Here is a 26558-nt window from a genome sequence, read left to right as displayed (position 1 = left end):
TGTTTAGTTTATTTAGCATGGATAATCAGAATCTGGAACTTCTATTTTTGGTCGGCTATTAAGAACTTTAGGTGGCTGAAAAACTCGGTTTCCCCAAGAGGGCGAGTTGAAGTCAACCAAATATATACTGTTTTGTTTTTGATTTAAAGTAATAGAAAAAGAAGAACAACACCGCAGCTTAAAAAAAAAAAACATATATATAATATTAAACAAATATAGCAGAGTTGATTAAAGAAAATAATATTGATATACTATATTTTAGAAATTTAATATAATTGATTTAATCATAATTTTAATTTACAAAACACACATTTTAATTTACCTAGGTAGAGAACCTTACTTATATAATACTTGTTTAATACTATGTATAAACATGTTAGAGTTTATTTAGTTAGCTTTAAATTATCTTTAAGTTCATATTAGATTAAAATTTTCAATAGTTAAGTTATAGATTTAAATTAAAAATTAAAAATAAAATAAAATTAGGGCATCCATTCATGTTTTCCGTTTCTCATTTCTTTGCGCAGGAGCCCGCCCGCGGCCGATTTTCTTAGCAATTTCTGTGCAGAACCTTTGTGGCACCCTTCTGCATAAAATCGCGGCCAATTTTCTTAGCAAATCCTCACACCCTCTGCCGCCACGCTCCATATCCACAACATTGTGCCATCTCTGAACATTTTTGTTGTGGCCAACTCTTCCCGTGCGTCATCCTTCTCGGCTAGGCACCACAGTCTTCACACAAGCTACCAGGCCGATGTATGGCATAGTTACTCAGTAAATTTTGATAACATCCGTTGGGTCACTCTACGGGCATATCTCGACTTGCTAGCTCTTCACTGAAAACCCTTGGTCTCATACATCCAGGTGTGTCCCTCTTTCGCATGAGCCCATAGCTAGCACTTCGATTTCATATTGAAACCCTCAAGCCATTCTCTGTGTAAGGCGTTCATGGTTTTTCACTGAGCTGGGTATCGAGCCACCCTTACGTAAGCCACCAGGCCGACAGCGCCGCCGCCAGCTTCTTGCGGGTCTCATTGCGCAGAAGACTTCATAGCCCTACATGCATTGGGTCGACCGCTTTCGTCCATAGATCCACCTTGATCCCTGAAACCACAAGACTCAAATTTGGTAATAAATTCGGAGCACATACCAGGTTAATATCGAAATTTCACTGGTACGTGGATAATTTCAAAAGGATTTGAGTTACTGGTAAATACTTTTCAATATTTAACAAACTAAAATAAATAATTTCCTTCATAAACGCTGTTTCTGCAACATTTTAATGACAAACGATTTTGGTATGTGGAGAAAGCTTGGTAATACGTATTACTTAGAATTTGCTTTGATGGTTTCAAATGGAGGCATTATTCTGTCGATTCCATTTGATTGTGAAGAATACGCTTGCTTTGCAAAGCTGTTCTTTAAGCATCATCTTATTGGAACATTTCTTATAATTCAAAGATTTTATATTATGCTTCGTGAATCACTATTTTGAAATAACAGCGAGAAGCAATATTTTTTTATTTATGTTTGAAATCGTGGTTGCACAAATGCTGATATAAAAAATCTGGTTTAGTGACTTGAGATGCGAATGATGCCAAATTTTGGGGCATAATCTTAGCATTACGTGTGTGACATGGAACTCCCATGAGATTAGTCCAGATTGCATTTACATTTCACTTGAAAATTTACTTTGGAACAATTTATGATAATGATGCTGTTTTGTTGATGGTGAAATTTTTGGGAAAATACTTTAATAATGTGTGACATTTGAACAAATTTTACAAAGGTTCATGCGTTTGAATGGTATTTAAAAAAATGGTCTTGATGTGAATGACATTTATATATGTGCATAATAGCTACATGAGACTTTTGTGGTATGAGATTTAATGTATAATTTGTTCAAATGTACTATTGAGTATTCTTAATACCAACGACATGTTTAAAACTAAATTGGGAAGCCCCCCTTAGGTTCGAAGAATTAACCTAAAAGTGGGGCAAATTTGCCAAAGTGACCATGGGCAATTTTGCCTGTTCTGTCCATAGTTATTCCCCTCGATAGGTCTGGACTTTATCTTAGGGGAACCTGTGAGATAACAGGAAGTATTTTGCAAGCTGATCTGACAAACTTCTCCCAGAGAGAAATTCAGATCCCCCCTATGATAAGATTGTTGAATTTATGAGATAATTGTCAAATAGTCTGTCCCAAAACTCCTTTTGATTTGTAGAGGGCCTGTATAGATTTAGAACTATTACAGAGGTTCCAAGTTCCTCTGAGAAGATTTCCATTCCTAGGACATAATCCATACTCAGATTTTTTTTGCTTGTAAGCCCTCCCTTTCCAGACCATTGCTAATCCTAACGATCTTCCTCTCACGTTTAACCCTATGAAATTCCACCCCCCCAGGAGAGATTCAAGACATCTAGCTATAGAGTCTCCTCCTAGCGTTTCTTGGAGGAAAATTAAATCTGGATTACTGATATCTACTAGCCTCTTGAGCAGTGTTGTGAACATCTCGATAACATCCTGATTTTATCTCAAAATCACGATTTTTTGGCCTAGCTGATGTTTGCCGATTTTTACCGATATCTTGATGGTATCTTGATTTTGCTGATGTTTGCCGATTTTTACCGATATTTTCTCAATTTTCTCGATTATCTGGTTTTCAGACCCTTGCTGATTTTATCCCGATGCCGATGTTCGCAAAGCACGTTATTTGGGGAGACATGCTAACCCCCTACAATTGAGAGAAATCAGCTTCATTTGGGAGCCCATCCGAGGGCTTTCATTGCTGTAAGCATCCTTTGAATTGATTTTTGTTTACTTGCTACAAGATCCTCTCGAGCCTGCTCTTTTGCTTTCGTCAATTGTGATTACCCCTTCCTCTGCCTTTGCCAGGGGTGATGACAAGCATTCCTAGCCCTTTAGTTAGACCTTCTGGATGTTGCAAAACAGAACGGGAGTGTAACACACCCTAATTTTTTTTTTTTGATAAGGTTGCAAACCCTTATTTCAAACTAGGATGCATGCACTGTCCCAAAACCTGAACAGCGGTTGTATTTGGCGAAGCCGGGATCTTATTGGGACTTGATTGCTTAAGGTTTGGGCAACTATCTCTCAATTTATTGTCATTTTGTCAGGGCTTCTTCACATTCCGATAGATGACAGACCACTAGAAGTAACTATACCTGGCAGATTCAGCATTATTGCAGCTGCTGGTTTCAACTGGGCTTTTTAGCTGTTAAGACTGTTGTCTGCACTTTTGGAAGATAACAGTGAAAAAAACCAGATGGATAGTGTTGCAATGTATGCCATCTTATGGTTCAGACCTTGGGAATTTCCGCAGATATCCTCCTTGTAATTAGATCCAGAGTCTTATCTGAGTGACTTGATTTCGGTGAAGGTTCCTTGTCAGTTCTTCTTGAGCCTGTGATGGTTGGAATATTGAATCTTTTCACCAACAGTACAATCTATAGGGCAGAACTGCTCTCACTTGGTTATGAGACTCATCTCCTTACCTGGGGCCCTGTTCAATGAATCTGAACGGTTATCCTAGGAATTCCTCCAAGGGAGTCATCACAAGAGGACTGTCAAGAGGGCAGTATAATCATGAACCTACAGCTGGCCATTTCTTTCACCATCTGACTGTTCCCCTAAAGAAGTCCTATCTTATGCCATAAAGGAGGGCCACTCTACCGTTGTTATGCCTGCTGTCATTTAGTACAGTTTAAAAGTTTCCATATCTCAGCTGTCTTTTACCAAATTTGAAAGGCGGAATGCACATCTACTTTCAATATATTGACATGAACATATCGAGGTTTGTATAGACCATTAGTTTGGTCATCAGTTGGCAACAAGTAAGTGACAGTGATAGTGCTGTTCCACTAGATGAGCAGTTCAGCGATGACTATTTCTTTGCTGTTGTAGCAAGGCATGCTGTCCAATAATGAAACACGGCTACACAGATTTGGTAACATCACATCATACCTTGTATTAAGGCAAATAATAACACCATGCCCAATCATAAATGACAACACAATATGTTACGGTTGCCTATGTGTTAATTTTAGGCAACAATGGTATGTTCTATGCTTTAGAGTAATTTTACTTCTATTTCTTTATGAGCCCAATATCAATTTCAGTTTAGCAATCACATAAACATGTAAGTAAATGCTGTTAGAACATAAACATAAACAGTAGAAGACAAGCCAAGACAAGAGGACACAAGATGTGGCACCAGCGAGGGACAAACCACAATGTGGGGAAAGTTGAAACCCTTGATCAAATCTTCTTTTAGTCTTCAATAGTTCAGCAGAGAGAGATAGTACAATTTACAAATTCTGAAAATTTATAACAGCAGCAAAAGAGCCCTAACCAGAAAAGTCAATGCTGGTCAACAGGGCAGATTTGACCTTCAAAGATTCGGTCAGTTTCAGTCAACTTAGGCCTCCAAACAGCAAGATGAAACAGCCCTCAAAACACTCAAATTCTGCCCAGTCAAAGTCTAGTCAAACAGTCAAGCTGCGGTCAGCCCTAACCACAGTCAATGCTGATCAAAACTCCTCGATTTTCATGCCCAGAATTGCGGCCTGCTTAGACAGAGATTCCTCACCCAAACCGAAGTCAAAACAGGTCAATGCATCAAGTCAACGCAGTCAAACAACCTCCTAGCGGCTCGGTCAATATTGGTCAACACAGCAAACAAAAACCCTAGTTCACATGTGTGGAGAGAGAAGACTGCCTCGGATAGTGTGCCCAATCACAAGAGGAGAGAGAGGTGTGTGATGAGATGATGGTGAAAATGACTCGAGGTCTCCTTCTTTTTATATGCAACGTTGAGGATGAATTGGGGGCTTGTGTGTCTATTTTGCTCGCTGGCCGACCTTAACAATTTGTCCATAATAAAAATAAATTCATATCTTCATTTGTACATGTCAGAACCAGATGATCTTTAGATCAATCCTACACCTCTCCGAGAGAGGAATTTAATAAAAATATCAGCTGTCATAAATAAGATGACCCATGTGGAGTTTGGCCCTAGTTGCCAATTTTAACACTCTCTCTCAGCTAGGGAAAACTCCACCTGCTAATCCATATGCCAATCTGTACCATCTTTGCCATCCATGCATTGCTTTGCTCTGCTCTGCTGAACTATGAAGAAGAAGAAGTGATCAAGAATGTATCATACCATTCTCTACTGACCCAAAGTCAGTCCTAATTAAAAGAGTGTGTCTCATACCACTCTTACTGACCCGAAGTCAGTTCCCATTGATCCTAGATCAATATTCGACATCATAGCATAGGGAGTACGGTAGTACACTATGTGTCCATCGATAGTACTATGGCCTCTATCCTCATTTCCTTACTTATTGGCCATATGAGAGGTACTTCCCATGAGTCCCAGACTGCATGGATAGGATGTTTCGGTAGGAGAAGGATGAACCATTCGTCCTGTTCACATGTCGCCAAGGGGTATCACAGGGGAAGGATGAACCATTTGTCCTGTTCACATGTCGCCAAGGGGTATCACAAGGGAAGGATGAACCACTCACCCTGTACATAACAAACCACTAGGGGGAGGCTGAATCACTCACCCTATGGTTGCTCACCGCTCCAAGAAGTACCCTAAGCCCCCCGGAGTTTCCAGAGCTCAATGTCCATCTCATATAGGACCCTCATAAGAGGGTCTCTCCACGACTCCAAGTCGTTCTCGGAAGGCCAAGAATTTGACCTTCCCCAGGGGCTTTGTCAGGATATCGACGACCTGCTCATCAGTCCCATTGTGATGGAGCCTTATTGCTCCTCGTTGTACCATATCTTGGATAAAGTGGTACCTCATATCAATATGCTTGGAGCGATCATGAAACACAAGATTCTTTGATAATTGGATCCCACTCTGGTTGTTGTAGAAGATCACGGTGGTATCCAACACATGTCCAAACAGCTCGCTGAAGAGCTTCCTCAACTAGACAGCTTCACAGGAGGCCATACTAGCAGCTATATATTCGGCCTCGGGGGTGCTCAAGGCAACCAATTTCCGCTTCCTGCTCATCCATGATTTTGAAGCAGAACCCAAAGATAAACAACATCCAAAAGTGCTCTTGAGATCCACCAATGCCAACCCAATCAGCGTCAGAATAACCATGCAACCTCACATTTCCGACAATGTATTTCAGTCCATGAGTGATTATGCCCCGAAGATATCTCAGAAGATTCTTGGCGGCAATCCAATGTGTATGATGAGGCTCAACCATGTATTGGCTCAATGTGTTAACTGCAAAACATATGTTCGGATGGGAGTTCACCAAGAACATCAGTGCTCTTATGAGTTGATGATACTCAGAAGCATTTCCCAATTTAGGTCTAGCAAACATCACGACATAACTTCTTAAAGTTAAGTTCCATCACAGTAGTCACAGGTTTGCAGTCTTCCATCCCAAATCTTTCCAATATCTTCACAACATATTTTTCTTGAGAGAGGAAAATTTCACCTGGCTTTTGCCAGACCTCCAACCCTAGGAAATAGTGCATCGGTCCTAGGTCCTTCATCTCAAATTCAGAAGCCAACTCCCTCTTACATTTGTGAATGAGAGGGTCTGCACCTGTCAGAAAGAGGTCGTCGACACAAGGTACTAGAATGAGAGGTTTATCATTTTCAACCTTAAAGTAAAGGTTCGGATAGACTTCACTTCTAGTGAATTCAAGCTTCATCAAATAGCTATTGATCCTCTCTCAATCCATAGAGAGCTTTCTTCAACCTGCATACATGAGATTCCTGATCATGAACTTCAGACCCCTCGGGTTGTTCCACATAGACTTCCTCTTTGATTGAACCATGCAAGAAGGCGGTCTTGACATCCATTTGATGTAGGTTCCACCCTTGCGAGGCAGCAAGGGCTATGATCGAGCCTGCTTACGCATCCTTAACAGTCGAGCATGCTTACGCATCCTACGAGATTGGCCATTTTACCTTGGCGGAGGTTAGGGAAGTTTGACTTCTCATTCAGAGAAGTACGGTGATTGGATTCGGGAAAGCGTAATTACATATATAATATATGCATTCACGCTTTATCGATCGAATATCGTATACAAATAGATATATATCATTATATATGTCATTATGCATTCATTCGTTGCTCAATATTTCAAACCTCCGCGTTATTGGGTGGGGGTGAGCAAGCGAACTAGTGGAGCTATGATGTTCTGTGATATCCTATCCACCGGTCAATAATTGGATGAAACTACCCTGGGTTGGACCCCACTGAGAAGAGGAAATAATAGCTTATCCTACCACACCTCCTCTCGGAATTCAACTAGTTGGATTAGGCCGGAAGGATTGTTCGGTGGGATGGTGGTGTATCGGGCAACAGGTGCAAATATCTCAATGTAATCTACACCTTCCTTTTGAGAGAAGCTTCAAGCAATAAAGCGAACCTTGAAATTTTTTGCACTTCCATCAGCTCCATGCTTGATTTTGTAGAGCCACTTAGAAGTGACAACCGATTTGTCCTGGGGTCTAGGGACCACATCCTAGACATCATTCTTCATAATTGACTCGTATTCTTCATTCATAACATCCTTCCATACTTTTTGCTTCACGACTTCTTCGAATGATGAAGGCTCATTTTGAATGATAGTCCCTGTTCGGCTTCTTGCTTTCACGGAAAGTCCCCCTTGGTGCAATGTGCCTCTCAGCATCTTTGTTAATTTTAGGTAACAATGGTATGGTCTATGCTTTAGAGCAATTTTACTTCAATTTCTTTATTAGCCCAGTATCAATATTCAGATTAGCAATCACATTAACATTATAGTAAAATACAGATAGAACATAAACATAAACAGTAGAAGACAAGCCAAGATAAGAGGACACAAGATGTGGCACCAGCCAGGGACAAACCCCAATATGGGGAAACCCTTGATCAAATCTTCTTTTAGTCTTCAATAGTTCAGTAGAGAGAGATAGTACAATTTACAAATCTAATAATTTATAACAGCAGCAAAAGAGCCCTAACTAGAAAAGTCAATGTCAACAAGGCAGATTTGACCCTCAGCAAATCGGTCAACTTTAGTCAACTTCGGTCTCCAAACAACAAGATAAAATAACTCTCAAAACAATCAAATTCGGCCCAGTCAAAATCTGGTCAAACAGCCCACCTCCAGTCAGCCCTAGCTGCAGTCAACGTTTAGCCTCGATTGCTGTGTCCAAAAATGCGGCTTGCCCAAACAGAGATAGCCCTCACAAAAATGCAGTAAAAGGAGGTCAACGCATGCTGGTCAACACTTGGTCAAACTATCCAGAATTTCGGTCTCCTGAAATTTCGAACGTGTGGAGAGAGAGGCCTAGAAATCCGTACCCAATCAATGAGGAGAGAGAGAAGTGCGAAGATGACTGTGTCCAAATGAGGCTAAGGCATCATGTATTTATAACAAACGTTGAGGATGAATAGAAGTGACTGTTGGGCTTCTGAGCCTACATAAGTTTGTTGGCTGACCTTGACAATTTGTCCATAATCAAAATAAATTCATAACTTCATTTGTAAATGTTAGAATCAGATGATCTTTAGATCAATCCTACACCTCTCGGAGAGAGGAACCCAAGAAAAATATCAGTTGTCATAAATAAGATGACCCATGTGGAGTCTGGCCCTAGTTGCCAATTTTAACAATCTTCGAGAGTTTCCCTAAGCCATGAGGGTCTCCTCTTGGAGGAGGAAGGCTCATGAGGGAGTGGATCAATAGGATCCATAGGTTCATCAACATCAGGCATCGTTTCATCCTCTTTTGCACCCTGATTTCCTGTGGTAGCTTCTTTGTCCTTAGGATATGAAGGTTGTTGATCTTCCTGAGGGCCATATCTTCGTCGAAGGTGACATCATGACTTATCTCAACTTCCTTTTGATCAGCCACATAAGTTCTATACCCCTTAGAATTTTCACTATAGCCCACAAAGATTCCTTTCTTCCCAGTTGCACCCAATTTGCTTCTTTTCTCTTTCAGCACATGAAAATATACGGGGCTTCCAAAATTCTAAAATGGGAGACATCGAGTTTCTTACCAGTGAACATTTCTTCGGGAGTCTTGGAGTCCAATGCTTGATGAGGGCATCGGTTTTGAACATACACGACGGTATTTGCAGCGTCACCCCTTAGAAACTTCGGAAGGCCTTGATCATGAAGCATGGCACAACCAGCTTCTACAATAGAGCGATTCTTCCTTTTAGCCACCATTATGCTCGGGCGTGTATGGCATTGTAGTCTCCCTCTTAATGCCAGCGTCTCTGCAATAATCTTGGAATTCATTGGATTCATACTCGGTCCCATTATCAGTCCTCAATATCTTGATTTTCTTCCCGGATTGGTTTTCGATCAAGGCTTTGAAATGTCGGAACCAGGTGAACACTTCATCCTTCTTCTTCAAGAAGTAAATCCAGGTCTTGCGAGAATAATCATCCACAAAGGTGAGATAATATAAGTTTCCTCCCAAGGAGTTTACGGGCATCATACTAGATATGTCGGAGTGGATCAATTGCAATATGTCTATGGTCTTGCTATTATTTGAGGGGAATGGTCCCCTTGTAAGTTTTCCTTCGGCACATCTCAGACATACACCTTCATGCTCTACTTTGAACTCGGGCATACCTATCACCATCTGTCTCACATCGGGTAGGGCCTTATAATGAAGATGGGCGAACCTCTAATGCCATAGTTGAGATTGTAGAGATGTGTCACAAGACATGGTTCTCAATGTACTTCCTCCAACTTGATACAAACTGTCAACCCTGAACCCAAGAGTAAAAGCATCCTTGAAATTTCTTATCCAAACACATACCTTTCCATCAATAAAAGCCACCTTGAATCCTTTATCTTCCATTGCTGAAATGGACATTAGGTTCTTCTTGAGATCGAGTACATACAATACTTCTTGAAAATGAATAATGTTACCTTGATTCAATTGAAGGGTAACATTCCCTACTCCCTTCACAGGATAGGTGGCGTCATCTCCAAGGATGATTTCCAAGTTTGTCTCCTTTTCTACCAGATTAGAGAGGGCTTCCTTGTATTCGGTGAAGTACCTTAAGGCACCACTATCAATAAGCCAATTTCCTAAAGTGTTTGGAGGAGAGGCAGTGGAGAGGGCCGATATAAGATAATACTCTTTTTGCTTATTGTTAACAACATTGGATTAATCATACCTGGAGTTCCTTGATTTCTTGGAGGGTAGACCATTTCCTTGATGTCCTGCATTCCCTTTTCCTTTGCCATTGGACTTGCCATTCCTTTGATTGTTGTTGTTGTTGTTGTTGAAGTTGCCCCTGGAGTTGTTATGATAATCATCATCTTGAGGTGTATCCCTTTTATTAGGACAATTCCTTGCATAGTGGCCAAACTTATTGCAAACAAAGTACATGCCCTTCCTCCCTCCCTTAGATCCAGGCTTTCCATGGAAATGACCTTTAGACCTTGCATTATTCCTCCTTTTGGCATGAGTAGAGAATGCAGTGGGGTTGCTTCTATTAGAAGGCATTTCTTGCTCCACCATTCTTGTTTCTTTTTGAATGCATCTCGACATCAATATTTCAAACCCTGGAATTTGATCATTGTTGAGTATAGTGGTTCTAAATACATACCACTCAGGTGGGAGTCCTCCAAGGGTGGTGAGAGTAAGTTCCTTGTCAGAAATGACTTCTCCAATCGAGAGTAGATCATTTTTGATCTCAGTAGTCTTCAAGAAATAGGATTGAATGTTCTCGTCCTTGCCCTTCTTAATATCCTTCAACTTATTCTTGAGAATGATAATTTGGTTAGCATTACTAACTTTCAACATGCCGACCAACTTGTCGTATATATCCTTGGAGGTCTTCAATTCAGAGATATAGGCCACTAGATGCTTGTCAATGGAATCCCCGATAATCTTCTTCGCTTTGACTTCAACCTTATTGTACTTGGTCTTCGCAGCAACCGGTGCATTTGAAGAAGGCTCAGGGATTTTACCCTGCACATAATCCATCACTTCCTTCTCTTCCAAGGTCAAATCAAGAGACATCTTCCATCCATGATAGTCAGATTTATCATGGAGCTTGTCTTCAATCGGGAAGTAGGATGAGGAACCCATTGAGTCTTTTGTCATTGCCCAACTGTCTTTGGTGATTGCTGTTTAACTCTTGCTTGGGCTTTGTCTTCACCTCAGCTCTGATACCATGTTATATTTAGGCAACAATGGTATGTTCTATGCTTTAGAGCAATTTTACTTCAATTTCTTTATGAGCCCAATATCAATTTCAGTTTAGCAATCACATAAACATGTAAGTAAAATGCTGATAGAACATAAACATAAACAGTAGAAGACAAGCCAAGACAAGAGGACACAAGATGTGGCACCAGCTAGGGACAAACCCCAATGTGGGGAAACCCTTGATCAAATCTTCTTTTAGTCTTCAATAGTTCAGTGGAGAGAGATAGTACAATTTACAAATTCTGATAATTTATAACAGCAGCAAAAGAGCCCTAACCAGAAAAGTCAACGTTGGTCAACAGGGTAGATTTGACCCTCAAAGATTTGGTCAACTTCAGTCAACTTTGGCCTCCAAACAACAAGATGAAACAACCCTCAAAACAGTTGAATTCTGCCCAGTCAAAGTCTGGTCAAATAGTCAACCTGCAGTTAGCCCTAACCACAGTCAACGCTGGTCAAAACTCCTCGATTTTTGTGCCCAGAATTGCGGCCTGCTTAGACAGAGATTCCTCACCCAAATTGAAGTCAAAACAAGTCAATGCATCAAATCAACGCAGTCAAACAACCTCCTAGCAGATTGGTCAACGCTGGTCATTGCAGCAAACAGAAACCATAGTTCACATGTGTGGAGAGAGAGGAGATTGCCTCGGAAAGTGTGCCCAATCACAAGAGGAGAGAGAGATATGTGTGATGAGATGATGGTGAAAATGACTTGAGGTCTCCTTTTTATATGCAACGTTGAGGATGAATTGGGGGCTTGTGTGCCTGTTTTGCTTGCTGGCCGACCTTGATAATTTGTCCATAATATAAATAAATTCATATCTTTATTTGTACATGTCAGGATTGGATGATCTTTAGATCAATCCTACACCTCTCCGAGAGAGGAATCTAATAAAAATATCAGCTGTCATAAATAAGATGATCCATGTGGGGTTTGACCCTAGTTGCCAATTTTAACACTATGACATCATGCCCAATGAGCAATTCGTTCTGCCCAATATTGGGTTTAAACCATTACTTGACATCATGCCCAACTATGAATACATAATGATAGCACATTGACATCATTCCCAACCGTAATTACATAAGGATAGCCTATTGAGTTTACCTATCATCAGTCTGTAGCAATGCTTTGTGATGGGACAATACATAGCAAATTCACATGATGCCAACACAATTAGAACACTATAAAAATTGCATACAGTCCCAAGTTTCTCTTGCTGTCTATAAAGAAAGTCCAGTAAAGTTACAACAACTAATTCAATATGAGCTTCTCTTCTCTACTGTATACATATGTATGAGAAGACTAACAGTTGTGCAGTCATTAGAGAGGCCATATAAAATAAATGCTAGGAATAGCAGTAATAACAACCGAACTTATACAAGGGAATACCAGGGACAGAGTGTTCATAAGCCACAGTCAATAGCATATGTCAATAGAGCATGTATAAAGCTACATTAGGAACAAAGTCATAGCAAACCACAACTGATATGCCCTATTTTGTGCATAGAATAAGCAATATCACTCTAGATGTCCTCGGAACACTGGTCTTTCTTGCTATGAACCTCACGAATTGAAATGGAGGTAGTAAGGGATGTTCTACCCTGATTTCATAAGGTCTTTTAAAGTGCCAGATCGTGGTATCTCGTGGCTCAGTCTTAAGGCAACCTAAGGCCTTGACTCAGGTTTAATATTCCTGAAGAACAATATCGTCCCAGAGGTCATGTAAACCATCCAGCTTGGGGAAGCACATATATCATTTGGGGTAGCCACAGTGCCTAAATGTACAACATTGTCTATGACTACGAAATTAGCCACAGTACAATATTGTCCATGACTACAAAATCAGCCATAGTTCCTAAATGTGTAGCATTGTCCATGACAGCGAAATCAGCCACAATATAGTATTGTCCATGACTACCAAAATCAGCCACAGTCGATGACTACAAAATCAACCACAGTTCCTAAATGTACAACATTGTCCATGACTACAAAATCAACCATTGTACAGTATTGTCCATGACTAACAAAATCAACCACAGTCCATGACTACAAAATCCCTTGATCCAACGCCCACCATGCAATTTAGGAAGTACTTGCTATTTTGTAACTCTGATATGTGATGAACTTTCTAAATGATTCCTGGGCATCATAGTTAATAGGATAACTCAGGATGGGCATTGGGATAGGGTTCAAGATTTTCCTCCCAACCATTGACAAACTGCCAACACAGAGCAACTGCCTTCCGCTAGCTTGTGCAACCTGTCCCAATGATCAGACCAGGGATTCCTAAGGTTTGTCCCACCTCCACCCTGTAGATTGTTGTTTAGTTGTAGGCTTGTACGAGGGTTACAGGGGTAGTTTTCCCTCACCCATTAGCCAATGAGGGACTCCAGAGATTTGCCTCCACCTTGAGGTTGCTAAGCAACTCCACCCAATGCTGGGAATCCAGAGTGTACTAATTTTGAGCACTCAACAAGGAAACTAGTCTAGGGCAGCGAAAGGCCTCCACCCTTTAGTCAATGAGGGACTCCAGAGACGAAGAATCTCCACCCTTAGTCAACTCGAGTACCCCAGAGAACTTAACTAATAATTCCATTAGCAACAAATAGGGAATTGCGTTTTCGGTGTAATGGTATAGAGGTTGACCCTAGGGTTTTCCCACCAAACCAGCTGGATAGTAATTAAACCAATCGTCATTATTGCAAGTTCTTATTTTTGAATAGTAGACGAGCAATATTATTATTGAAATGTATCTATACAAGTCTGCTTTCAAAAAGGACACAGTTACAGGGTCTTTGCCCTCAGAAGGATGAGGACAATCAGGCAATCATATAGCAAAGTGTGTATGCAGGTATGAATACCCTATCAGGCAATAAAATAGCGATAAGGGTTGACATTACTAGGATGGCTTAATTCATATTATTGACCAAATGTATTTCAGTTAACCTAGTTTCAAACAAAGCAATTTGCTAAAATAACCCTAGCATCTAGATGCTAAATCATTCACAACATATATTTCTGTTATCCTAGTTTCAACAAGCATTGTTTGGTAAAATACGCCCTAGCATTGAAGCACTAAATAGGTGCGAAAACGGTAAGAATCTAATGCATAAGACTCTGCGGGTTCACTGATACTAACCTCTTGTGCTGTAGGTCCCCCAGTTGCCCTTGTGATGCCGACCACACGATACTGAATTCGTGCCTCTCCTTCCTTGAATTATGCTTTTAGGATGCTTTTTTCAATAGTGACCTTCTCTTCTTATTTTACTTTCCACTGTTTTCTTTGTTCCTCATACTGCACTTCCATTGTTCGCTTCTTTTGGTTCTTCGTGCCCCCTCGTGTTCCGAGTTCCTTTTTTTTTTTCTACTTTTTGCATACAACTCCCAGTTAGTTAGGGCCTAGCCCCTTGTACCAATCCAAGATGCCCCTCTCTCCTTTTGAGCCTTGTCACTGCTAATCATTTTTCCTTGGTCAATCAATTTTCTGCTATTTGGCCCCTCCTTCCCTCCTTGCCTGCCATCTGCCATCTTCCATCTTCCTAGGCCTGTTCTAGAATCGGCAGGGTGTGTAGAAAAAATCTTCTCCACCATGTGCCAAATCTCTTGCAAATATCTGCATGTGTTCCTCATTCATGACCTCCTTCGCTCTCCATCCTCAAATCTCTTTCGAATGAATGTTTGTGTGCAATCCTTGGAAACATACCCTAAAGATAACACCTCAATGTGATTGGAAGGTTAATGTAATCTACTGTTTTAGTCCGTTAAATTTTGTGTAACATGTTCTTTGCTTAGGACAGTTACTTTGATGTTCCATATTAGTCCGTTTATCAATCCATTTCATTTTCATTAGCAATCACATGAATCATTATCACATAACAGTAACTGAAGAAAGAACAAAAACAATAAATGCAAAGGACAAGCCAAGACAAGAGAGCACAAAATATGGCTCAAGCCAAGGAAAAACCCCAAGATGGGGAAGACCCTTGATCAATTCTTATTATTAATATCAAATGCCCAACAGAGAGTACAATAATTCAAAGTCAAAATTGACTGGCCAATTTGAAGATAAATTGATGGCCCAAAAATGCAATTACGAAGCAGACAAATTTTGCCCTCTTAAGCTATAGTCAAACTGTTATAGGAGCTTGATTTTGGTAGGGTTACTTATTGTCCACTGCGGTGTCACTTAACAGCTCCAAAACATCTCCTTTTGTTAAAATTGGCAACTAGGGCCAAACTCCATGTGGGTCATCTTATTTACGGCAGCGGATATTTTTCTTGGATCCCTCTCATCGAGAGGTGTAGGATTGATCTAAAGATCATCCGATTCCGATAAGTATTCATGGAGTTATGAATTTGTTTGTTTTATAAGACAATTTGTCAAGGTCGACCAACGACCAAATAAACCCCACATGTGCTCAAGTTTTAGTATAAAAGGAGATGAGTCATTTCTCACACACACTTCTATCTTGATTTCTCTCAACTTGTCTTGGGTTTTAGTGGAAGAGAAATCTAGGAGTGGAAGCCCTAGACGTTGGAGGATTAAGGCTGCCCTAGCGGCAGTCAAGAAGAAGAACGCTGCCCTAATCTAGAGGACGCAGTCAAGTGAGAAGCCATAACGCTACAAGGAGGACAACCCTAGTATCTACGCAGTCTAGAAGAAGAAGCCTAAGCACTAATCCTATCAATATCAAGCCCTGGCCTATACGTTGGCCTCTACGCAGTCAAGAAGGAGGCTGCCCTAGTCAGCGTAAAGAGCTGGGTGGACAACGGAGCTTTTAGGCGCAATATGAAGGGTCAAAGGGACTGTTTAGAGGCGGCCCTAGACAGCGTGAAGGGTTGTGGTGACAGCATGGTGTGAAAGGGCAGTTTTGAGGGTAAGGTTAGGGCTGTTTCTAGGTACGACATGGTGCTGCAAAGATGCATGCACAGCTAGGCATAATGTTTAATGGGACAGTTGCAAAGATGCATGGACAACAAGGCTACATAGTACTGCAAACATGCATGGACAACTAGGCATAATGTTTAATGGGACAGCTGCAAAGATGCATGGACAGCTAGGCATGTTTAATGGGACAACTGCAAAGATGCATGGACAACAAGGCTACATAGTGCTGCAAAGATGCATGGACAGCTAGGCATAATGTTTAATGGGACAGCTGCAAAGATGCATGGACAACAAGGCTACATAGTGCTGCAAACATGCATGGATAGCTAGGCATAATATTTAATGGGACAGTTGCAAAGATGCATGGACAACAAGGCTACATAGTGCTGCAAAGATGCATGGATGGCTAGGCATAATGTTTAATGGGACAGCCCTATGACATAGGACAGCAGACATTGTATAGCAGCTGTGATATGACATGGCAGCAAAGTGGGACAACAGCCTTGACATGACCATTGACAACAACCTTGACATGACAGCAGCAAGGTATAGCATGACTGGTAGGGCTAGCAGCAAGCATGGACAACACAATGATGGGACAACAATGATATAGTGTAGCAATGTTTAATGGGACAACTGTAAGAAGTTGGGACAGCAGTATGATGAGACAAAGCAATGTTGGGACAACAAGCACAGACATCAGTGGCAAGCATGGTGCTGCAAGCACATGAGACATGCTGTATGGCACATGGGACAACAGTGCAGCATAAGGTGCAGCAGCCCTGAGGTCTAGCATTGTGATGATGGGTGCAGCATGATGACGAGTTGTAGCACGATGATAGGTGAAGGAGTCACCTTGGAGAATCAGTTGAAGTAGCATGTCTTCAACTAGTCTCATCTTCTTTGAGATGATCTTTGTTCTTATCTAGATAAGTCAAAGTGTTGACTTCTGTTGTAAATGTACTATCTCTCTCTCTCTCTCTGTGCTGAACTATTGAAGAACATATAAGAAGAATTGATCAAGGGTTCCCCACATTGGGGTTTGTCCTTGGCTAGCGCCACATCTTGTGTCCTCTTGTCTTGGCTTGTCTTCTGCGATTTATGTTTATGTTCTATCTACAGTTTACTTTAATGCTGATGTGATTGCTAATCTGGAAAAGATATTGAGCTAACTGTGAAAATTGAAATAAATTGCTTTAAGCATAGAACATACCTAAAATTAACATGGTATCAGAGCTAAGGTGAAGACAAAGCCCTAGCAAGAGTGAAAGAGAAATCACTGAAGATAGTTGGGAAAGAACAAAAGGATCAGTGGATTCCTCATCCCTCTTCAAATTCACCAAGGGTGAAGTCGAAGCAGAGAATATTATCAGAATGGCGCAATGGAAGTTTCTGATGGCCTACCTAAAAGATCACTTCAATGGGAAGTTTGGATCTAAGGATGGAAGGAAAGGCAGATGCCTTGTTCAGCCATTATGCAAAGGAGTGTCAGAATGGCAGGGACATATCACTTGATGAAGATAACAATCATTCCAGGGACATCTTCAATGATCGAAGGAATGACAGGTAATGCAGGTCATCAATGAAATAACCGACTCTTCAAAGAAAGCAAGGAACCCCAGCTATGAAGAATCAAATGTTGTTTCTGATAAGATAAAGAAGCGTTATCTTGTATTGGGCCTCTCCTTCAGATTCTTTGGGAATCTGGCTTATTGATTGTGGTGCTTCAAGGCACTTCATCGGATAGAAGGGTGCTCTCTCTAATTTGGTAGAGACGGAAACAATCATGGGATTATACGTGGAGTCGATGTCGCCTATCCCGAAAAGGGTGTAGGGAATGTTACCCCTCAATTGAATAAGGGTAACTCGATTCATTTACAGAACCTCTTTTATGTACCTGATGGCAAGAAGAACCTGGTGTCCATTTTGACAATGGAAGTCAAAGGTTACAGGGTGGCATTCATCGATGGAAAGGTACGTGTTTGAAAATAAAATTTTCTAAAGATGCTTTTGAGTTCAGGGTTGGCAATTTGTATCAAGTTGCAGGATGGTCCATTGGGGACCATGTCAGTTGACACATCTCACCAGAGGTCTACTTTATGGGGCCCTACCCAATGTGAGTTAGATGGTGACAGGGATGCCTGAATTCAAAAAGTGCATGAAGGTACATGTCTAAGATGTACCAAAGGAAAATCTTACAAGGGGACTATTCCCCTCATGTAGCAGGTCCACAGGTTTGGAACAACCCGAGGGGTTTGAGATTCATGATCGAGAGTCTCATGTATGCAGGTGGAAGAAAGCCCTCTATGGCTTGAAGCAAAACACCCCGGGCTTAGTATGAGAGGATTGATAATTGTCTGATGAAGCTGAGATTCACTAGGAGTGAAGTCGATCCAAACCATTGCTCGAAGGTTGTGGATGATAGACCTCTCATACCGACATATTTTGAGGACAACCTATTTCTGACAGGTGCAGACCCTCTCATTTGTAGAAGTATGAGGGAGTTGGATTGCGGTTGTGGAATTGTAAACTGCAAGCCCGTGACTACCTCGAGGATCTTAACTTTCAGAAGTTATATGGTACTAATGCCAGACCAGATTTGGGAAATGCCTCTGAGTTTCATAAACTCATTCGCGTTGATGTTCTTGGTGAACTTCCGTCCGAACATATGTTTTGCAGTTAGCATGATGAGCTCGTATATGGTTGAGCCTCACTGGATTGGTGACAAGAATCTTTTGAAATATCTTCGGGGCACTATCTCTCATGGATTGAGATACACTGCCGGAAATGTAAAGCTGCATGATTATTCGAACGCTGACTCGGCAGGCAGTGTGGAGGATTGCAAGAGCACTTTTGAGTGCTGATTCTCTTTGGGTGTTCTCGATATCCTGGATGAGCAGGAAGCAAAAGACGGTTGCTTTGAGCACTGCTGAGACTGAATACATAGCTACGAGTATAACCTCGTGTGAAGCTGGTTGGTTGCAGGAGCTCTTCAGTGAGATGTTTGTACACATGATGTATACCACTGTGATCTTCTATGTCAACCAAGGGGGGATTCGATTGTTGAGGAAGCCCGTATTCTATGATTGCTCTAGTATATAGACATCAGATACTACCTTATCTGGGATATAGTACGTGGATGAGCGAGGAGGCTCTATCGCGTTGAGACTGATGTACAGGTCGCAGACATTCTGTCAAAGCCCCGGGGAAAGGTCAAATTTGTGACTTTTCCGAATGACTTGGAGTTGTTGAGAGACCTTCTTATGATGGGTCCTGCATGTTGCATGCATTGAGCTTGGGGGGGCTTGGGGTACTACTGGAGCAACACGCGATGATAAGGTGACTCACCCTCCCCTAATGGTGCGTTGTGTACAGGGTGAATGGCTTAGTCTTCCCCTGTGATACCCTGAGGCGACTTAGGGACAAGATGAATGGTTCTCCTGTCGAGGCATCCTACCCATGTAGTCTGGGACTCATGGGAAGTACCTCTCATCTGGCCAATGAGCAGGGAAATGGGGTTAGGGACCATAGTAGTACTATCGATGGACGCGTCGTTGTATCTACTGTACTCCCTATGCTAGGATGACCTCCATTGATCTGGGATCAATGTAATTGATCTAGGATCAGTATGAGTGGTTTGAGACACTCTCTTGTGATATTGATTTGGGATCAATAAAATTGACTTCGAGTCAGTAGAGAATAAAATTGACTTCGAGTCAGTAGAGAATGGTATTAGACATTATCGATCAATTCTTCTTCTTCATGGTTCAGCAGAGCAGAACAGAGCTCAGTAGAGCAGTGTAGGGCATTGATGGCAGAGATAGTATAGTCAGACATATGGATTAGCGGATGGAGTTCTCCCTAGTTTAGAGGGAGTTTTAAAATTGGCAACTAGGGCCAAACTCCATGTGGGTCATCTTATTTATGGCAACTGATATTTTTCTTGGATCCCTCTCATCGAGAGGTGTAAGTTTATTCTAAAGATAATTTGATTCCGATAAGTATTCATGGAGTTATGAATTTATTTGTGTTATAAAACAATTCGTCAAGGTTGGCCAACAACCAAATAAACCCCACATGTGCTCAACGTTTTAGTATAAAATGAGATGACTTGAGAGTCATTTCTCACACACACTTCTATCTTGATTTCTCTCTACTTGTCTTGGGTTTCAGTGGAAGAGAAATCTAGGAGTGAAAGCCCTAGACGTTGGAGGATTAAGGCTGCCCTAGCCGCAATCAAGAAGAAGAACACTATCCTAACCTAGAGGACACAGTTAAGTAAGAAGTCGTAATGCTACAAGGAGGACAACCCTAGTATCTACGTAGTCTAGAAGAAGAAGCCTACGCACTAATGCTTCAAGATCAAGCCCTAGCCTATACGCTGGCCTCTATGCATTCAAGAAGGAGGCTGCCCTAGTCAGCGTAAAGAGTTGGGTGGACAACGAAGCTTAGCCACAGTATGAAGGGTCAAAGGGACAATGTAGAGGCTGCCCTAGACAGCGTGAAGGGTTTGGTGACAACGTGGTGTGAAAGGGCAGTTTTGAGGGTAAGGTTAGGGCTGTTTCTAGGTACGACATAGTGCTGCAAAGATGCATGCACAGCTAGGCATAATGTCTAACGGGACAGTTGCAAAGATGCATGGACAACAAGGCTACATAGTGCTGCAAACATGCATGGACACTAGGCATAATGTTTAATGGGACAGCTGCAAAGATGCATGGACAACAAGGCTACATAGTGCTGCAAACATGCATGGACAGCTAGGCATGTTTAATGGGACAACTGCAAAGATGCATGGACACCAAGGCTACATAGTGCTACAAAGATGCATGGACAACTAGGCTTAATGTTTAATGGGACAACTGCAAAGATGCATGGACAACAACCTACATAGTGCTGCAAACATGCATGGACAACTAGGCATAATGTTTAATGGGACAATTGCAAAGATGCATGGACAGTAAGGCTACATAGTGTGGCAAAGATGCATGGACATTAAGGCTACATAGTGCTGCAAAGATGCATGGATAGCTAGGCATAATGTTTAATGGGACAACCCTATGACATAGGACAGACGACATTGTACAACCACTGTGATATGACATGGCAGCAAAGTGGGACAACAACCTTGACATGACAACAGCAAGGTATATCATGACTGGTAGGGCCAGCAGCAAGCATGGACAACACAATGATGGGACAACAATGATATTGTGTAGCAATGTTTAATGGGACAATTGTAAGATGTTGTGACAACAATATGATGAGACAGAACAATGTTGGGACAACAAGCATGGACAACAGCAAGCACATACATCAGTGGTAAGCATGGTGTTGCAAGCACATGAGACATGCTGTATGGCACATGGGACAACAATGCAACATAAGGTGCGGCAAACATGAGGTCCAACATTGTGATGATGGGTGCAACATGATGCAGCACGGTGAGGTGCAATATGATGACGAGATGCAACACGATGATAGGTGAAGGAGTCACCTTGGAGAATCAGTTGAAGCAACATGTCTTCAACTAATCTCATCTTCTCAGAGATGATCTATGTTCTTATCTAGATAAGTCAAAGTGTTGACTTCTGTTGTAAATGTACTATCTCTCTCTCTCTCTCTCTCTCTTTGCTGAACTATTGAAGAACATATAAGAAGAATTGATCAAGGGTTTCTCCATATTGGGGTGTGTCTCTGGCTAGCGCCACATCTTGTGTCCTCTTGTCTTGGCTTGTCTTCTGCGATTTTATGTTTATGTTCTATTTGCAGTTTACTTTAATGCTGATGTGATTGCTAATCTGGAAAAGATATTGAGCTAACTATGAAAATTGAAATAAATTTCTCTAAGCATAGAACATACCTAAAATTAACACCTTTCAACTGCGACTCTTCAAAGCAAACAAGATGCAGCTCTTCGCTGGCCCTTAGGGCTAGTCTGTGCCAAAATTAGGTCTCTTGTCCACCTTATCTAGGCTTGTACAGACCTGCGGCCCATCCTGAAGCGATTTCTTTGAAGTGCGGCCTCTCAAGGAGAGACTTTCTTCCCCAAATTGTCCACAAGCCAACCCACAAATTTGGCCTACCTTTTTGCTCTTGAATTCAGACCTGCAATGACAAATCTACCCATACAAAGTGCCAAAATTTTCCTCAAGGCCTACGATTGTCCTATCTGAAATATCTTAGCGCTGTTGCAGAAGTAGAACCCAAAACAAAACAACCCTTCATCCTCCTCCTAGAGCTCTGCTACCTCAGACATATATTTGAACACTTTGATGTGACAAATGAGGTTGGAGGTCACCTCTATTTATACAAATTGGTGAGGGTCAAGAGACATGTCGTTTGGGCTTCACGAGCCTACATGGAGGTGAGGCCAACCTTGATAATTTGCATTTTAGTTGGCTTCATTTCAAAAATATATTTCTCCTTGACCAAATTTAGTGATCTTTAGGTCGATTTTGGTCCTCTCGAAAAGAGGAATTAAATGCCACAATTATCTTCTTCAATTGAGTTGTCCAAAGTTGAATTTGGCCTTAGTTGCCAATTGTTAAATTTGGCAACTAGGGCCAAACATCACTTTGGACAACTCTTATGAGGCAACTGATATTTTTATTGGATTCCTCTTTCCGAGAGGTGTAGGATTGATCTAAAGATCTTCCCATTCCGACATGTACAAATGAAGTTATGAATTTATTTTGATTATGGACAAATTGTCAAGGTCGGCCAGCCATCAAATTAGCCTCCTCCAGCCTTCAATGTTGCATATAAGTACAAGGTGCCTCCTCCTCATTTTGGCATCTCATATCATTCATCTTTCTCTCACACCTTGATTGGGTACGAATTTCTAGGCCGCTCTCTCTCCACACGTGTGAAAGGAAGACTGTCTTTTTTCGCTGTTGCGTTGACCATATTTGACCGAAATTTCAGGAGGCTGAAATTTAAGGAGACTGAAATTTTAGGAGGTTGACTTTGACCAACTTTGACCTTGTTTGACTTCGGTTTTGTGAGGGGGACTTCTGTTTAGGCAAGTCGCTATTTTGGGCACAAAAACTGAGGTGTTTGACCCCTGTGTTGACTTCCCTAATTCAGGTTGCTGTGTTGACTTTTGTTGACCAGATTTGACTGGTTATTTTCGGATTGTTTTTGGCTGCATTATCTTGCTGTTGGAGGTCGAGTTGACCAAGGTTGACTGAGCTGTTTTGGAGGTCAGTTTAAGCCCTGTTGACCATCATTGACTTTCTAGTTAGGGCTTTCTGTTTCTGTTGTTGTGACTGATTAGTTTGGGCAAGGGAATATTGTAAATTATACTTTCTCTCTGCTGAACTTTTGAAAAATTATAAGAAGAATTGATCAATGGTTTCCCCACATTGGGGTTTGTCCTTGGCTGGTGCCATATTTTGTGTCCTCTTGTGTTGGTTTGTCTTCTACTGTTATTGTTTATGTTCTATTTGCATTTTACTATCGTGTTGATGTGATTGCTATACTGGATATGATATTGGGCTAATAAAAAATTGAAGTAAATTGCTCTAAGCATAGAACATACCATTGTTATCCTAAAATTAACATGGTATCAGAGGTGAGGTGAAGACAAAGCCCAAGCAAGAGTGAAGGGAAATCACTAAGAGGAGCAATCACTGATCAAGAACAAGTCTCAATGGCCTCCACATTCTACTTCAAGTATGATGATAAGCTTCGTGATAAGTCTGATTAACATGCATGGAAGCTGTCTCTTGATTTGACTTTAGAAGAGCAAGATGTCATGGGTTATGTGCAGGGAAAGATTCCGGAACCTCCTTCAAATGCACCGGCTGCTGCTAAGACAAAGTACAAGAAGGGTAAAGTCAAAGCCAAGAAGATCATCAAGGATTCTATTCATAAGCTTAGTTGCTTACATCTCTGATTTGAATGCATCAAAGCAGATATATGATAGGTTGGTTGGAATGTTCAAATCTAGCAATGCAAATCAAATTCTTTTCCTCAAGAACAAGTTGAAGGATATAAAGAAGGGAAAATGTGAGGATATTCAATCCTACTTCATGAGGATTATCGAGATAAAAAATGATCTTCTTTCGATTGGTGATGCTATTGCTGACAGGGAGCTCACTCTCATTGCCCTTGGAGGTCTTCCTCCCGAATGGCACTTGTTCAACACTACTATTCCAGGTTTTGAAGAATTGCTGACTAGATGTTCTCAAGAAGAAACAAGGATGATGGAACTGGAGATGCCTTCGAATAGGAATAATCCTACTGCATTCTCTGCTCATGCCAAGAGGAAGAACAATGTAGGTTCAAAGAAGCAAAGTCAAGGAAGATTAGGATTCAAAAATGGAAGGAAGGGAAGATGCTTCGCTTGCAACAAGTTTGGTCACTATGCCAAGGAGTGTCCAAATAGAAGGGACACATCTCATGATGATGATCACAATCATTCTAGGGGCAACAACAACAATCAAAGGAATGACAGGTTCAACATCAAAGTGAAAAGGAATGCTTCCACTACTCGACTTGGAAATGATCGAGCTTCTAAAAGAACAAGAAACTCCAAGTTGTTGAAGAAAGTGTAACTAGGTTCGGAATTTACAAATGTAATTTTGATCTTTGTACTTGTCAAGAAAAAGAAATATTATTTTTTTGTGAATTATAAGAATGAGTTTCTTGCTCATTTCTTAGGAAATTCAAAGAGTCAATGTCATGCTCTTCTTGAGCTTATATGTAATGCAAAAGAGTCAACCTAATGCCTAGATCAAAGCCCTCCAAGACAAACAACATCTCCTTGAAGAACGCAACAAGTAGAATGAATTAACAAGCTCTGCAAGTCGGCGAAATGAAAAGTTGAAAACATAGTGATCTCCTTGATAAGTCGGCCTGACTTATGGTTCACATGTCGGCCTAATGGATGTCGACAATGACCCATATGTATAACACATGGAGTGAAATTTCAAGCACAGTACTTCGGGTGATCTTGGAAGAGGAAAAGCGAAGGTGAAGTATACACAAAACCATAGTCTCTTGGTGAAGGAGTATACACTGTCTCTCATTGAAGTCTACACAAAACCACAATCTCTCGATTAGGCATCCACAGTCTCTTAGTGAAGCATATTTAGATCTCGGTGCAAGGAAGGATTACACTCACTATATTTGCGATGATAATCTCTGTCTCAACACAGATGTGATTCCATAGTATCACACTCTTGGCATACTCTGTCTCGGCATATGAATGATAAACAGATCTCACAGTAACACGCTCGATTTAGATGAAGTCATGATCTCAGTCTCAGTTACAAGGTATTGATCATGAAAAGATCTCTGTGCAATTGTCAAAGATATATACATATCTCAATATCGAGATCTCTTTGTTATAGTGATGATGTCATTAAAGGTGTAGAAATAATCTCAGTGAAAAGCAGTGAAGACCTCAGTGAAGATGTGACAATGGAGGTGCAGTAATGATTTCGCTGTTATAATAAATATCTCAGTGAAGATGACCTTGACGAAGCAGTAGTAATGATGATGATCTCAGTAGTGACGAAGAAGAGGATTGGTGTCTTGGTCTTGGAATGGCTTAACGGGTCAAGGGTCCAGGTCTTGGTGTTCGTCAATTGGAATCTCTATAAGAAGAATTATGTGCGGGTTTTCCTCTCCAAGAGGGAGAGGTTTTGGCCCTGGCAGAAAGCCAAACATCTTGTGTTCTTGTCTCTTTGTTTTGATAGCAGTTTGATGAAGCAAACACACACACTAATAAGAAGAAGAAGATCAAGCTAAGATAAATTGTGAAAGCACTTCACAAATTGTTATCAAGTGTAGAAGAATCACATTAATCCCACATGCCCTAGATTCTTCAACACAGGTATGATGAGTCTAATGTTGTAAATTCTAAGCAAAAGGAATTTTATCTTATATTTGCCCTCTCTACTGCCTCTCCTTCGGATACTTTGGGAAATTGGTTGATTGATAGTGGTGTCTCAAGGCACTTCATTGCGTACAAGGAAGCTTTTTCAAATCTGATAGAGAAGGATACAAATTTGGAAATTATCTTTGGAGACAATGCCACCTATCTCGTGAAGGGAGTTGGGTATGTTACCCTTCAATTGAATCAAGGTAACACCGTTCATCTTCAAGAAGTACTATATGTACCTGATCTAAAGAAGAATCTAGTGTCTATCTCGGTGATGGAAGACAAAGGATTCAAGGTGGCATTCATCAATGGAAAGTTACGCGCGTGGAAAGGAAATTTCAAAGAAGCATTTACTCTTGGATTCGGGGTTGACAATTTATATCAAGTTGGAGGAAGTCCATTGGGAGCCATATCTTGCGACACATCTCTTCAATCCGAACTATGGCACCAAAGGTTTGCTCATCTTCACTATAAGGCTCTACCTAATGCAAGGAAGATGGTTACGGGTATGCCCAAAATAGAGCATGAAGGTGTATGTCAG

General features: G+C 41.1%; 1 protein-coding gene across 1 annotated transcript in view; it reads left to right on the top strand.

Moving 5' to 3' along the window:
• Positions 1-488: 488 nt before the first annotated feature.
• The window catches only part of LOC149229897 (Ribosomal RNA processing Brix domain protein), a 42250-nt gene continuing 16180 nt past the window's right edge, over positions 489-26558 (top strand). Inside the window, exon 1 of the mRNA XM_089378773.1 lies at positions 489-1174. The gene's annotated coding sequence lies outside the window, so the exon portion shown is untranslated. The remainder of the gene's footprint in view (positions 1175-26558) is intronic.

Source organism: Pinus tabuliformis, chromosome J, assembly GCF_031772625.1.
Source record: "Pinus tabuliformis cultivar Carrire ecotype Pingquan chromosome J, CPIR1, whole genome shotgun sequence".
In the NCBI taxonomy this organism is placed as follows: domain Eukaryota; kingdom Viridiplantae; phylum Streptophyta; class Pinopsida; order Pinales; family Pinaceae; genus Pinus; species Pinus tabuliformis.
The sequence above is the reverse complement of the archived record's forward strand: the minus strand, read 5'-3'. Positions and strand labels throughout refer to the sequence as shown.